Source organism: Atractosteus spatula, chromosome 2 (assembly GCF_055471065.1).
Source record: "Atractosteus spatula isolate fAtrSpa1 chromosome 2, fAtrSpa1.hap1, whole genome shotgun sequence".
In the NCBI taxonomy this organism is placed as follows: domain Eukaryota; kingdom Metazoa; phylum Chordata; class Actinopteri; order Semionotiformes; family Lepisosteidae; genus Atractosteus; species Atractosteus spatula.
The window spans coordinates 72,702,791-72,717,488 of NC_142707.1; positions in this window are offsets into that span (position 1 = coordinate 72,702,791).

Genomic DNA, 14,698 nt, shown 5'->3' on the forward strand with positions numbered 1-14,698 from the left:
GGCGATCGAAAAAAGTAAATCGTCAAATAGCCCATTTAGTTTTTGCCAAACATTCTTGCGATTGACTGGTTGGGCACCCCTGTTCTACATCTTCCTGCTAGATCCCAGCTTCCTCTGGGTGCTGTGGTATCCTCTTGAAGTGCAAAGACATACTAGTGGGTTAATCAGTGTCCTGATGTGAGTGTGAGAGTGTTTGTGTCTCTCTCTGCCCTGTGGTGTGTATCCTGCTTGGATTGATTTGTCTTTCATTACATCTTGGACATTGACCCCTCATCCACTGAAACATCAGCTACATGATACTGTACACGCACAAACCCTAAGCACAATCTAGCAAGAAGATGTAGAATGTGCAATGCTGAATTAGGAAGGAGCTGTACATTAGAGAAATAAATAAACAAGAAAACTCCTCACAGATTTAGAAACAAGCCTCCACAATGATGTTGGAGACATAAAGGGTTCCCCAGTCACATCTCAACTGAAACTGTCACCTGAACTGAGTGTGATTTAACAATGTTTTGGTCACCTTTTTCCTTTCAGAAAAGTCTACTGATCAGGCAGTTTGAACACCGGATCAGTGTTAATGGCTCCTTAAAAATAAAAAGGCGATGCATTTTTAACAAGTGCTGAAACTCAGGTCATAATACTGTTAACATGAAATGTAAAATATTTCAAATAACTTGTAGTGTTAATTATTACAGAGTAAGCATATCACATGCCTGATGGTAGTTACAAATTAACGTCTATTTAACAAATGAAATTATTTTCTTTCAGGCACAGTTTGAGAAGAGTTGTATGTAAATGTGGCCCAGTTAGTCTTGAATAAGGAAGTGACCACAGTATAAATTCTCACAAGAAAATCAAGTGCAGTCTGAAAAAGAGATAAAGGAAATCTTCCTTACCTGAAAAACAGAAAGAGTCCTGAATAAAGCAACTATTCACTGTCTGAAGGAAGAAGGAAATTCTCAGGAAATATGCAAAGATACGCAACAAAATAAAATCCATTAAAAATCCAGTACCCTCAAAATCCCCAAACAACTACACAACCAGAAAACTTGCTAGGACACAGTAACACGTTTGCATCTTACAATTACAATTGCAAACACCAGATTGTTTTTAAAAAAAATCAGAAAAAGGTTTTGGTAGGGAAGATGGAAGCAGAGCTCCAGGATAGTGGACTATGGTTAGATTAGCTAGAAAAGAAAGGTGTGACAATGAATGCACAGTATGTTCAAAGACACTGGCTGTGAAGACCACGTTTGTATTACACTTACAGTAACTGAATCTGGAGGCATGGAGGCACAGTGGTTAGTATTGCTGTAAGCTTAGGCCCCGTTAGTGTTTTGTTCAGTGGAGCGGTCTGAGTTGTGTGGAGCTCTTTGGTTCAATTGGTGGCTAGGTTTACGGTACTGTGACTCTGTGCTTTCCGATGGGTTAAGGGCGGAGATTGGGAAGTGAAGAAGAGGGAATATGGAATTGTAAGTGCAGCTGTCCTGGAATACACTGCCAAGAAAAACACAAGATAAGATCACTTTATGGGCCATATACAATTTCTTGCATTAGGAATTTGCCTTTTCACATACCTCAGCTTGCTCTCCATGAGACACACAGACAGGGAGAGAGAAGCCTGGGGTCAGAGCGCAGGGTCGGCCATTTATACGGCGCCCCTGGAGCAGTTGGGGTGAAGGGCCTTGCTCAGGGGCCCAACAGAGTAGGATTCCTCTGCCGGCCGCGGGATACGAACCAGCAACCTTCCAGCCACAGGCGCAGATCCTGAGCCACAGAGCCACCGCCCCACCCAGGGAATGGTCAAACCCAATATCCATCTCCATCCAGTTCCGTTCTGTACCAGCAGAGTGTTAACCATCATCACACGAACCCTACAGTTACATCGCTGGTTCACAGAAGTGGCGGCAAATGTTTCATCTGTCTTTTTCAATTCTTTAGGTTCAATTCTCTGTTGAGCTTGTAGATTCTGCCCGTGTCAGTGTGGGTTTCCTTTAGGTGCTTTGGTTTCCTCTCAAAGGCCAAAGACATCCTAGCAGGTTAACTGGCTTCTAGTCCCTGGAATGAGTGAGTGTTTGTGTCTCTCTGCACTTACAGACTGTAGTCTGAATTTGGCACAGCTGTAGAAAGTTAGAATCGATCTTGTTCAGCTAACAACCATATGACACATCATGTACATGAACATACACTCATTTGACCTTGTTATTCTGGAAGCATACTGTATTTACAGTAGAATTGGCAAATGGCGGATGATACTTTTTGTAGATCTTTCCCTTAGGCAACAGCACTTACGAATTGTGTAAATGACATCACCAACCTTAGTCTGTGGTATTGCACTTATTTTATAGTCCTGGGGCTTTGATTTATTGATTGATTGATTGACAATCCACATGTGTAAATTGCAGCTCATGCCTGGTGATTTTGATCACCTTATGATACTATGACTGTTTATTTGTCATTTTTGCTGTATCTTTGTCATCACTGTTTTCCTTATGTTAGCTGGGGCACCATGAAAAATTACTAACCTCTTTAGCCACATGATCACTGGCATAAAGTCACAACATTCCCTCTTGGAAAACCAGATATATCAGTTAGTTCCTTTGCAGCTGTTACTATCCAGATCACAGCCAGTACCAGAAAATGAGGGGATCACTGCTCTCGCCTGGCGTGCTTCTGAACGGCCCTGTCCTGGCCTGATCAGGTCGATTTGGTTTCCGAATAAATGGGTACCTTTACGGTAAACCTCCACCAGCAGCTGAAGAGAAAACGAATATAAATGTAAACCAAAAGGCAAATTATTCATTTCTTTACTTTCACTTCCTTAGAAACATTATAGTAGACACTGAGAACATATATTTTTTTAAAACCGATGATTTGCAGATGCACGGTAGGTAGGACTTCTACATAAAGGCAGTGGTTTATTGGAAATCAGCTGTGTGCTTGTGTAAAAGCGTCCTTCGCCAGCGCCGCGCACGGCATTGCATAAGGGTTTCCCGGCTTCGTCGCCTCCTACATTCCAAGAACAAATTAAGAAGCAATTGTTTTGCGTGAGGGGGATCCCAAACCATAACTACAAGTTTCCAAAAACAATCACTTCAATTGGCAACCCCCCTCCCCACGCACGCTCACTTACCATAGACACGAAAACCGCCAGAGCGCAACCAGCCCAGCACGCAGACAAGGGAGACCCGCCTCCACGTTTTCCAAACGGCGGCGTGATATTTAGCGCTACAGATACAATCGGATACAAATATAGATATGCCCCTGTTGGTAACATCTTTTTTTTTAAATGAAAAAAAAACACATTCAAAAAGTTCCTTAATGACTTCCATGGAAATGAAATGTATAGAGAAACCTTTTCGCAGACGCGCTTTTCAGCTGTTGCATGATTAGCAGAGTTCTGCAAAGTTTCCGCTACAATTGACAATTCTGCATGCGCCATCCCACGCATTTGTTTGCTGGAAATATAGAGTGTATTAGATATTCAATTTATTTGTACAAAAATCGTAGTTTTGGAAGGCAAATTGATTTTTGATCAAACGCCTTTTCCATATAGAATAAATAATGATGAACGGGTATGAAAAGACGAAGTACAGTATGTTACCCTCGATGTGCCAAACTGTGGTGCAGGACTCGGGTAAATTCACCTTTTTGTCCGAAGAAGCCTAATGATAATTATTCATGACACTGCTGCGTGTGACACTGCAAAGCTAAAGATAAAATAAATATTGTGTAGACACACTTTTACCTCACCATGTAATGGATAAATAAAAGATGCATTAATTAAATCCGTTATGTGAATTTAAAAAACTCCCAACAGTAATATAAAAACCGAGGAACGTGGGTGTTCATACAATCCAGTCTTCCGACTTTTTGTTCCTGTCAAAGTGCCCATAGGGGAAGGATGAAGCACAGCACGGATCCGTTATATTTACAGTATCTGGGAGTGTTGTGTTAATGGAGTTTTTTTACAGAGGTTCAGGAAGAAAGACATCAACCACGTTTTCCCTCAGGCCTGCTACTCTAACTTACATAGGAACATCGGAGAGGCCTGCATCATTCAGCTCATCTTCCTTGCTGGGTAGTTTAGTAGCTGGTGAATCTGACATCTGGTCCAAGATTAGACAAACTCCTAAAGGTGCCCACAGTTTGGGTTGTTCTCCTTAATTCCTTAATTAATTCCCCTTCATTTTCCAATTGTGACCCTGTGTCCCTCTTTCACTGCTGAGTGTGAAGCAATCCTCAGCAATTCACTAGAAGCAATCATCTACTGAATACTCCTTAGGCTTTTGTAGATTTGTAGGATCAAATCTCCTCTTCATGTTCTCTGTTGTGGACTGAAGACATTTAGCTCCCTCAACATGTCCATGATCAACAAGTCTCCTGAGACCAGGAATTATTTTTTGATGTCCATCTTTTAACTTTCTAAGACAATATCTTTTCTGTGGTACGGTGACCAAACCTGAATCACATCTTCTAGATGAGGTAGTACTAGCACTTTAGAACTAGCACAGCCTCCCTGGATCTCAATCAGACGCTTTTTGCAGTGTACCCAAGCATTCTGCTTTCCCACATTGTCTTCATGAAGACAGAGAAGAATCTCTATAAACAGCCAGTTCCCCCTTCATGGACCATCCTGCGGTTCAGAAGCACCCATTTGATATGGACTGTGTATGTTCCTATGATCAGCGTGGACCACTTTGCACTTGTTGATGTTGAATTTAATTTGCCCCCTGTCAGCTCAAACCAAGGGCCTTTTGTCCAGTACTCCATGATGTGACTTCCTGAAAAGCTATGAATACTTTATGGATACTCTGTCTCCTTCCCTGGGCTTGTCTATCTGCGTGCCTCCTCTAATCCAGTCTCTGAATTTGCAGCTACCGCTGGATCAACTGCTCACTCTGCATGAGAAACCTCACATCTTCTCCTGTGGCCAGGTGGCTACCTAGACAAGTGGGTTAAGCTTAAAAGATCTTATGGCCAACATTTCTATAAACATTGGCCCTTAGTCTTAATGAGATGGAGCTCTACAACCTGCATACAGTAGGTCTCTACATATAGTCAGTTCACTCAGTAAGTGTGCCATCTGTGTGCCCTCATCGTTTGACCCAGGTTATTGGCCTGTATTGCCTGAACAGTGCAGAACGTTCAGTGACTATGTTGTTATAAATATTTGTATAACTAGTACACCCCAGAGCACACATCAATATGAACCAAATAAAAATAGCCAGTGCTGGTTCTATTACAGCATCTATTACAAACAAGCATGGAGTCAGCCTCAGTTTCCAGTAAATTAGGTATTCCAGATGTTCCAGAGAATGTGGAGACAGTGTCCACAGTAATTTTGGAATCTATTAAGTATGATATGATAAAGCTGACCATTGTGCATTAATAATCCATAGGGTCTATCTTAATAAATTCAACAACTTTAATGAGTTAAACACAAGCCATTTATGAATGCATTATTGACTTTCAGTGGGAGGCGTTACTCATATAAATATATCTGGGCACAAATGTAAGAAAAATTCTCACAGTTTTTTAGTTGGAGGATGGCACCATTACTGATTTTCAAGAAATCACCCTTATTCACTTGTGTGAGTGAGTGTGATGGTACAGTATGTGATGTCATGAGTGACACAGTGCAGAGTCCTGGAGAGGGAGAGATCTGCCACGATGTGGTGACCGTCACAGGAGCACAGGCTGCAGGGTTAGACTGAGAACAGACAGCTGCTCAGTAGAAGGCCACTGAAATGCTTACAAATACCATGCATTTATTCATTAGCATGTAGATATCGACAATAATTATCCTTGTATTGTTTTTTTTTAATAAAAATGATGTGAAAAGTGGTGAAAACCTATGAAAGTGGTTTTAAAAATGACTCAGTGTGTAGCGTTTGAATGGAATGGTACAACTGGATTCAGATTCAGGGTATCAGATTTGTGAACAGATCCAACATTCAAAGCATGAGTTCCCAATGAATGAGGCCGATTCTGTTGCCAGTATCTGACTCTCTTACGAGGATGTGCAGGCTTTTTGGCCCTTCAGAAAAGGGCAGGTTTGGTGAGGCTCTCAGTTGACTGAGCTCCAGTAACGTTGTGATAGCTTTCTAGGACAGTTAACACTAGCTTTCCTTCTCTAGGTCTGCCGTGATATTCATATGCAAAGCATTTCATACATGATGTCTATTATGACTTAATGGCTGATGCATCGTCCTGTTCATAACAATGCAATCTTCTATTGATTGTGCGTAATGTGCGTTTAATAACAAACCTCCTGTATGTGATTTTCCCCACCCCTTCTTTTAGGGACTTCTCAGTTTTATCCATGCTTGAATGTAAGTGGCTGCCAGACGCTGTCTGTCGGGAGAGCTGCTCTTTCATCCTGACACGCTCACATGCCACACGGCGTCCCTGCAGGTTTCAGAGCGAGGGTTGCTCTGACTTCAGCTTCCGTTTCAACTGGCAACTTGTGAGCCACGGTGAGCGCTCAACACGGCAGGAGGCAGTAAGTTAAAGTGAAATCACAGTAGATATGTCACCAGTTAAAACCCAGGCGAGTAGAAATTGAGGTACTCTCACAACAAAACAATGACGAAGGACTGGTAGAAAGATTAAACATACAGAGTACTAGAAAGTTTGAATGTACGGGAATGTTATACATTTACAAAAATGAAGGAAATCCTAAGGAAAAGAAATATTACAAACAACGAAGCACACCAAAAAACAGATAGGATCATTTACGTAGTGGAGAGACCAGACAACTGATGAAGAGATAAGCAGGGAAAACAAGTGCCACACGAAATGTGAAAGTTTAAGTGAAAGTCTGAGACTGAGAACGTACTGAATGTCATTTTAATTCACACCTGTTAGATTTTTTCTCCGTCATGTTGCAAACTCAAATAAAAATATATTTATACGGGGTATTTTGTCACAAAAATGACTCTATAATGTCAAATTTTTCTCATGTCATTTAAAAGAAAACACTGGGATTCGATTTTTTGTAGTTGAAGCACTCACCCTGTTGTCTATGACACTCCAAATTGAGCCCAGGTACGTCTTATTTCCTTGTCAGACCACTCTGAAACCTGAATGGACTGGCCCTGTGGTCAGGTCAAATGGTGGCCATGATTTCTGAAGAAACACACCTGTCTGTATAAGGTCCCTCAGTAGACAGCGTGTGTCAGAGCAGAAACCTTCCAATGTAGACCAAGGAACTGTCCGTACGACTCTGTGATAGACTTGTGAGGAGGCACAGATATAAGGAGGGCTACAAAAACAGATCTAGGGTGTTGAAAGTTCCCAGGATCACAATCAGGTCCTATATTAGGAAGTGGAATGAATTTGGAATCACCCAGACTCCTGCAAGGGCGGTCCATCCTCCCAAACTGAGCAACTGGGCAAGGAGGAGCTCAGTCTGAGACGTGACCCCATGACCCCCCTGACGATACTCCCACCAGTTCCATGAGATTGGAGAACCTGTCCGAGGACAACCATCTCTGCAGCCCTACACCCATTCCGCCTCTGTGGGGGCAGAGACACTCAGAAACAGAGGGCAAATCTGGGAAGAGAAAACTGTGGGACAGAAGCTGGAATATAACTCTAGAAATGTTCTAACGTAATATCACAGGAAAGAAGGCAGTAGATTCTGCTAAAGAAAAATAGAGAAGAAAGAAGAAAGAATTCAAGAACCCCTGAAAACTGTTAGGAACGGACAGGCCGAGGCATAAAAAGGTTCATTATACATCTGGCGCTTACATTTAATTAAATTATTTCTTATGTAACACATACATAAGTAAAAGCCAGGTGATTTAAAAAAGAATAATGAATTAAGAAATATAGTCCAGTTATGTTTTGGCGTCTCTGTGAGGAAGTGTTACCAAGTAAAATACAGGAAACAGAATCGTCTTTGAAAAAAGAAATTGGAACAAGTAAAAGACAACATGACTAGAGCAAGTTCTAGCTCCTGACACACTCCAAGTTTCTGTGATATTTAGCCCACAAAGTAAGGTTCAGGAATCATTCAAACATTCTGGGTAAAAAAGAGCATGATGAAAAGGAATTCACTTGTTCATTGCCAACGATGTCACAAATACGACCACAACGGATTATGAAGATGATGTACAGAAGTGAGCGCTGAAAACATGGAAATAGCATAAACTGAGGTATTGTTAAAAAAAAAACTTAAATAAGTCACCAGGTCCAGATGGTATAGAATCCCATGATTCCTGAAGAGATTAGTCATACTATGCCACTTAGTAATTTCTACCAGTTTTTAGAAACTGGGGAAATTCCAAATCGTTTGTAACCCTCACCGTATTCTTGTGGTCTGTGAGCTCTGGGTAGCAATACTTGTTACAGTATGTATCGAAAGAGGGTCCTAGAAAACCCACAGTGATCCGGACCTAATCCAGGAACCGGTTCAGCTACCACGACGTGGAAGGGGAGCGTCTGGGATAAAGAGGGGCGGGAAAAACGTTACTGTGCTGTGCGGCAGACTTGTGAGAAGAGTCACGGGCATGACAAGGGAGGGGCTTTGAAAACATTTTGTAAGCTTTTAGTTTGCGCGTTTGTTTATGTTAGAATTAATGATCTTATCTACCTTCTGTGCATTACATAAAACTTTCCCACAGGTTACTGTGTATATTAGCACATGCTGGCCTGCCGGCAGTGGCACAGGACAGCACGTCAGTCTGCTGCCCTGGGGGTCCTGGTCCGTTTCTAAAGGGCTTGCCCCAGCAGTGGCTGTGTGGCAACTGAATAAAGGCTGGGAGATGGGAGATGGGTGGTGAAGCAGGTGCCAGGGCTCTCTTCCTGCTGTTCTTTCGATGCCGCCCGAAATGTGAAGTACTGAACTCTCACTGACAAGCAGAGCGGGAAATACCGCTTTCAGTCCACGATCCTGTACAGAAGAACCAACAGGAAAGGCCCGGTGTCTGACAACTCTGTACCTTGGATTCTCCTGGGACGAGCCTCACCTGCCCACTTGCGCTACCTGCTGAGATCACAGGAAGAGATGGTCTGGTTCTCTCCTCTAGACCTTTGCTCTTATGTTGCTCCCCTGGGGATGAATGAAGCCTTTTGAAATGAATTCCCAATCGTCAGCTTTTTTGCTTCAGTTACAGCAAAGATGATGAAATGGTAATCAGCACACTCAAGACAGCATCAACAACGAACAGGCATTTCTATTGCTAAATAGCAGGCTTTTTCATGTTCAGCCATTGTATCTTTCAGGTCTCGAAACAGCATTACTCATTGTGACCAACAGAATATTCCAAGAAAGACAAGAGCCCCAGGGCCCCTAACCTTTTCTGGAACTGATTTTCAATTTCCAATTCTGTCACAACAGTGGCAACACTTTTTCTTCTGTCTTTTGGATTTTAAATTTCCAGCAACAGGTCAGCAACTAACACACTCCCACCAGCCACACACCCCCCCACACAGACACAGACAAATACTCCCTCAATACTACAGCTTTCCCAGTAAAAAGTGGGAAACAGGGTCCAAATGTATTAGGATTAGGGATCAGAGTCTCTCTGTACACTTTGTTTTCAAACCTTTATGATAATTTATGATAATAAGAGGAAAAAAGGAGCCATCAGAGAAATCAATACGCATATATTGTATGTTAATTACATTTAATACGCCACAAACCTAAACTGATAAGGGTTCACAGATTTAAGCACTCGGGGATATTTAGTGTTGGATCATTTCTGCTAATTAATCAGGTCATGTTCATATATTAAGACTGTCATGCAGATCTAATGATATCCTAGATTTAAAATAAACGAGAACACAGACCAACCTAGGGGTTTCAGCAACCTTGTCTCGTTCTTACATGTATGTCTCGTTACTGCATTTAGCCAATCCACCTGATTCTGTATTCAGTTGCTAATTAATACAACGATCTCATCTTCATCAAAGAAGCCAGAGTATCGGCTTCGGCAACATGGTTTGCCATCTTGTTGCAGACCCTCGCACCCCTTTGTGTAAAGAAGTGCCTCCCTTGCTCAGATTTACAGGCACTTCCCCTTAGTTTCCATACACGCCCTTTGGTTCATGTTTCACTGTTGATTTAAAAAGGTCCACTTCATTGACTGTCGGTGCCTGCAAGCCACCTTGGTTGAGGGTATCTGCCGTCCAAACACATAATAATAGCGATAATTAATTAGAGTGTTGACAATGTCAGTGACAGATCAATCTGAGATATTTGGTCTGTTTGGTCATTGACAAGCTTGGCTGAGGGATGGACAGCCTGCCCATAAAAACAAGATCAGATCACTTTATTGGCCATATACAACTTCTTGTATTAGGAATTTGTCTTTTCACATACCCCAGCACAGACACAGAGAGAAGCTTGGGGTCAGAGCACAGGGTCAGCCATTTATACAGCACCCCTGGAGCAGTTGGGGTGAAGGGCCTTGCTCAGGGGCCTAACAGAGTAGGATTCCCCTGCCAGCCGCAGGATTTGAACCAGCAGCCCTCCAGCCACAGGTGCAGATCCTTAGCCACAGAGCTACCACCCCACCAATATAAGGTGTGGTGGGGATCCTGAGAGGCAGAATTAGTGGGGACAAGGCCAGGAAGTAAGGCAATAGTCCTGAGATTTGTCCTCACTTTTGAAATGGCGCACAGAGCCCCACAAGTATAGGGAGACGGTTTTCAAACTACATACTGTAGATCCCTTATTAGAAAGCTGTTGCGCTCTCAAAAATCTAAAGAAATGATGAAAAATTTAAGCTTTTGAACATCCGATAGGTTTTCCTGTTAACAAGCCTTTACAAAAGACATCGAAGCTCGATGCAGAGCCCACATCAAATCACCGTGTTCGGTTTCAACAGGCCCGTGGGCTTCAGTGGCTGCAGTTGCACAATAACACAACACAATAACACAGTTCATGCACGCTCGCTGTGGTTTAAGTCCAAGGTAGAGAAACTCTGTCTCTGGATAAGATTGATTTTTTAAAATATTACAATTCAAGATTCAATACTTTATTGCTATGTCAACAAAAGTTGACGGGAATGTGCCCCAGTGCCATATGCTACTGTACTTTAAAGGAGCAACACATGCAGCATACCTTAAACACATGTAATAAAAAGATATAATATTTGTAATAGTCAGCGTCCCTCTGATTATTATTTTGTTTACCATGTTATCCCGTTGGTTCTGTTTTTGTTGTTACTTGAGGAAACAAAATGGAACAAAAAGTGATTGATTTCAGGTTTATGGAGGAAGTGGCCTAGCGCTGAGGAAACAATAAAACCAAACAGCTGTACAGTATGTCTCTGTATTGCTTTATTCCATCCAAACGTCAAACGTGTACTCAGGGGCCGCTGTTTCCTTATGTACTAAGCTAGCATGACAAATAATAGCCAATGAAAGTGAATATAACACAATACAAAGCACTATACACACAAAATGTGTTCTTTCAGTGTATTTGAAAGCATCATCGTAATGGGAGTAGCTCTCCTGACTCCTATTCTGTTCATATTTTCCTGTATTTTAAAGCAAACTGATTTCTGCCGGCTTCAGAGCAATCTAGCTCAGTGATATCATCAGCCAAGAGTGATGCTGAATGTCTTACTGGCAGCTTCTTTTCATGTTCCAAATTGCTGTCATTGTTTTATCTCCAGAAAACCAAAAACAAGCACGATAATGGTGGAATATGCAAATTGTGGTTTTTGCTACTGATAATCACCTTGCAATACTCCTGCAAATTCATAAGTTATAGAGTTCCACTGGTCTTTAGCAAAGAGACACCCTTCAAAAGTAGCATGAATGAGCTTTCTCTTTCTCAGAACTGGTCTATCCAGTTTTGAAGGTATGAAAGAGTGCTTGTAGTCATGCATATCTGAATGAAAAAACAGCTACATCACGAACAGATGGCCAGCAATGATTCAAATGTGCATGTTTGTCAGGCAGCCATATATAGCATGGCAGCTATTTTCACGAGACAGTGTTTGAAATAAACATCCTGTCTTTCATATCCAGAAAGACATTTCCTCTAGTGTGTACTTTTCACACGCAAGAATTGGTGTCTCTGTGCATGCATTGGAGGATCATTCACAGAACGCCACAGGACTAGGAAGCAAACTGATACATGTGGATCTGATTCATTTACCAAACTGAGTAAAACAGACTCCCGGGACAGCAGCATGGCCACCTGGCCACCTGCCCTCTGCTCTCAGAAGCTGCGCACGGTCTGGCCGCTGCTGGGCTGTGAGATGCCTGTGGAAAGCCAGGTGTGTGCTGCGAGCGGTGTGGGTGGAGCGTTAAATAGCCGTCTTCCCCCATTGCCATTAAGTGGAGGAGTGTAAAGGCCGGCGTTCCTGATGTGCTGCCTTAATCCGATTGGATAGAATCCCGTACAATTCTACAAAATCCGTGTGATGACGTGAAATTGGATTTAACTGCTCTTAGGACTTGGTGAGGGCTGTATGAAAGTCCGATGTAGCTCCATATGTAAAAGCACAGAATCTTAAGATGGTGCACTTTCTTTTTCTCATCTCAGCCACCAGCAGGTCTCCTTCCGATCTGCTGTGGTGCGCAATGGCTGCAGTCATACCAAAGTGAGTCCCACACTGCAGTGTTGGATGAATGAGGCTCCTTCCTTCTGTAGAGAGTTTAGGGGCCCTTCAGTGAAGAGCATTATGCAGACATTCAGCGTTACTCTCTCTCTGATGTAATGTGCCTGCGTTTCCAGAGTTTTGCAGGAAAGGCGCCTGTGTATTTGTTTTCGAAGAGTGGTGATAATCGGGGGAGCCCTTCAATAACCCTGTCCTCTGACTCTACTCGGCTGAAGGAAATTTAAATTATCAACGCAGTCGACATTGCACATGACAGAAACACTGAAGCACTCGTGGCAAAGCTGGTATGTCAGGGGGGCACAGCTGCAGCCCAGGTGGGCTTGAAGGTTTGTGGCTCTCCTTGGGCCTGAGCACTTAAAGACCTGGTTGAACTTATGATTGTCTTAATTGGACACGTTGAAGCCTCTCCTCTCCTCGTTCGTAAGAAGCTGCAAATCGAGAGAGACCTGCTGTATAAAGACTGCAGGACGGCAGAAGGCTCCACAGCCAAAACGTTGTTGCTTTCTTTCTTCTCTTTTCAGCAGGGAAGAAACCGGTTGCTTGCTCCCTTGAGTGTCGCGAGTTTGGCTCCCCTGTCACGTGTCGTTATCGCCGCGTTGTCACGGTTACACCCGGGCTCGGAGCAGCTGGCGTCCCGGTGTTGCCCCTGACAACCGACGCGTTCGCGCGGGGACTCGGCCCCTGCGTAACCCCAGGCAGATTTGCTCCCGGCCTTCATTAAGTTATTAATCAGGCGCACCCCGATCATCCCGATCATCCAACTGAGCTCCTTGTTTAAGGGTAACTCCCTGCCTGTTCAGCGCTCCGACATCGAGCTCATGCTCAGTTTCTCTTCCTTATTTCATCGCTGCAGGAGCGCCCAGAAGGCAGGGAATTCTCTCTTTTCCGCCTGATCGCTTCGCCCTTGAGCCGCAGTTGTCTTCCTCCGTGTCCCTGTGAGGCCCTGCACTTGGAGCTCGGCTTGCCTTTCATTACGGTTCCTGCACGTCAGGGACCGGAGCACAACAATCACAGCACAGCGCAATAAATGAGCCTAACTGCCCAATGTGCTCATCTGATTGAAAGCAGGAAGAGTGGGATTTAAAATCACAGCCCAGACCTTCACAACTGTAGGGATGGTGTGGAATATTGTTACAAGGGGGGGAGGGTTAAGAAAATGGTGAAAAACAGGAATTGACTGAGCGGCTTAGTCAATAACTAAAATAAATCATCATAACCCCCAGCTTGTAAGTGATTTCTCCAAGAAATATACCCAAACTGTCAGTATAATTAGAGGCACGTGAATTCTTTATTCTCTGGCACAGTTTTAGGTGAAAAAAGTAATATTTTTGGGTGAAAAAATAAAGTATCAGGCATACTTGGTTGAACAGGTATTTATTAACGGTGAGGCTACAAACACTGCACACAATCTAAACACACAGCACAAAGGTTTCTGTATGTATACAGCATGTACAGACAAGGAGTCCCAGAGGCCTGGTGTCCTAACCACCCAGAAAACCCCAGACTCTTACCAAGTATCTAGTTCTTGACGCCTTCAAAGGCCAGGATCAGAAATCAGCTGCTTTCTAAACTGAATAGATTACAAGCTGCAGCTAAATCTCTCCCTCTGTAAACCCGGATGACACAAAAGAAGTGGGGTCTCACTGGGCTGAAAGTGCACCCCCAGGCAGGAAAGGCTGTTTTTAACCGAGGTATTCTTGACTCACGACACCCAAGTTCCCTAAAAACGACAGAATAGCAAGCTCTCTTGGCAAGATTCAAATACTTAGCTCCAATCAGCTCTTTTTTGGATGCTTTCGAACAAAGACCTCTTTTCTGCGGTCACTTCTCTCTTGTTGTCTATTCTTCCCCCTGTTCTCTTTCTCGGTCTTGATCTGATCTTATATGATGACTTTCTGGACTGTTGATTGACACTTCATCATTTACCCAGAACTTAACTAAACCAAGGTGAACTTTACAATTGCTTTGATCACTAAATCCGGACCCCCTACATCTCAACAAACATCCCCCCTGCTGTAAATCTGGAAATGTTTACACTGCCAGTCGTTACTCACTGTAGCTGATTTCTTAGAGACACTTTCTAGTTACCTATAGGTGTATCAATACATATT